This window comes from Pinus tabuliformis, chromosome J, assembly GCF_031772625.1.
Source record: "Pinus tabuliformis cultivar Carrire ecotype Pingquan chromosome J, CPIR1, whole genome shotgun sequence".
Lineage (NCBI taxonomy): Eukaryota > Viridiplantae > Streptophyta > Pinopsida > Pinales > Pinaceae > Pinus > Pinus tabuliformis.
The window spans coordinates 1481562963-1481565245 of NC_142295.1; positions in this window are offsets into that span (position 1 = coordinate 1481562963).

Consider the following 2283-nt stretch of genomic DNA (forward strand, 5'->3'; position numbering starts at 1 on the left):
AACCAGTTGCTTCCTCTATTGTCCACAACTCATGATTATTTCACTTTTCACTACTAAAGCACTGCAGTAGACCCAGTTCCTCTACTGTCCACCAGGTAATCTCTTATTGCCCTTGTTGCTACAAGAGATCTACAAAGATCTATTTCTGGTTGTCTTCTTATTTGGGCCTCAACCTTGTAGTTCATGAGCAATCATGACTGTGATCTCTTAGTTTTATTGTTCCAGGCATCCAGTCCACACTCATGATTGTGAATAATCAGTAAGAGATTGGGTAGATAGATGATCACTGCAGGTAGAATAATCTCAGAATCTATTACTACTTTAGTCTCTTCAAGCACCAAAAATGCAATATTGAGACATCCAAACAATTTCACAAGAGGAAAATGATTTGTCTGCAAAATTTCCTTGAATACACCCATTTCAACATACAAAATATACAATAGGGCACAATTATCTTTCATGCTCCATTGTGAAGTTTTCACAACCCTAACCCTAAACAATAGATTTCTCTATCAATCCATTATAACCTGAGCTGTGAGTGACCACATGTTCTCATTGTTCTAGGTTTAGGTCCTCATCGAACACTTTCCCACCCAAATGCTCACCAACTGTGAGAGGTATGCCCTCATCAGTGTCCCATGAAGTAACCATCAAATATCTAACATCATCACTAATTCTAAAAATGTAATAAGATTATAAACATGGCCACCTATTCAGTACCATGGGAAACAGATTCTGCACTCTAAGATAATTCCTACATGAAACTAACCAGCTAAAATCTTGAAGCTACTAAAAAATGCACCCTGTAATTATTCCTAGAATCTATAAACACATAAATATATAATGGAAACATGGTAAAATGATAGGCAAAACCTATCATATATTTTCATTACTTCTGAAAATGAATATCTGCTATAGAAAAGCAACTCAATTCTAGCTATTGAACTGAACACTCAATGAATAAATTTATACCTTTACATTTTCCTTTATAGATTTAGGATAAGAGTACGTACAATAAACCTAGACACATGCACAACAATGCCTCAAGTGAAGATGATCTAAGGCATGCAAGAGTGCACGCTATTTACTAGACTACATGTGCCTAACTGAACTTAGATTGAAGCTAAAAATTTAGAGAAGTGCTTAATACAACCGAAGATAACACGTGCAACTGCATGTGCCCTCTTTTATTTAACCGTGTAATGCATGCAAACTACATGCAAGCAACATGTAAACTGCTTAGGGTAACATTATCCCTTCTTATCTATTTATGGTGCACGCATGCATGCGTCCTCAATGCTGGAAGCTTAAAAAGTGTTGGTTCATCCTCTTGTATATTCTATTTCTTTGTACTCATCTACATATCATTGTGTTGCTTAGAAAACAATTAGGTATGAATTTGCTGGGACTACCACTAATCACTATGCAAACTTGCAGTACCTTTTGTTCCTTTTGTTGTAGTATGATAATGAACCTGTTCCTACACTTTCCAAGGTACCAAGAGATAAAAGTCTTGTCCCTGCACCCAGTGTAACATAGGAGACAATGCACAAAGTAGAGCCTATTGTTCCTCTGAGATGATAATGGTCAATAGATCATGCCAGCGCATCTAATATATTTGTTTTAGGGGTTTTGGTTTTGGTTTTTATGGAGGACAATACATACAAAAAACTGTAAGAATGATGTATTAAATATTTTAGATTGTACTAATAGATAATCAAAGGGTTGTTATTTGACTTCACACTGTGATTTAAATTTATAAGGTGTTTAGAAAGAATAGTAAGGAGGTATAATTAATTTAGATTTCAGATAGAAAGATAAATTATCATAAGTGGGAAAAACTTTGTCCAATGCTCAAAAGTTAAACAAACTATGCTTAATATTACATAAGATGCTGACAATTTTATGATTTAGAGGGAGCTTTTTAGACATACACTCCAATATCTCAGTCTCTTTATAATAATAACTTTAGAAAGGAATTTTAAGAATAACTGTAACACATTTATTGTCACCTGATATCTCTGTAAAACTTCAACATATGCAGAATAAATATAATGAATGAAACACATGAAAAACTTACAGAAGAAAACAAAATTGTATGAGACCAAATTCAAAATCGTTTGATTTATTATCAATGATCTAGAGACAACTTTATACATCAATTATTTTACAAAATTTCTTATGGAAATCTACCATCTTTAATAACTCATATAAGAGAGTTATCTATACAAGTTATAAAAGAAATATCCTAAATTGATTACAAGATAGCTTGAAAGAAGATAG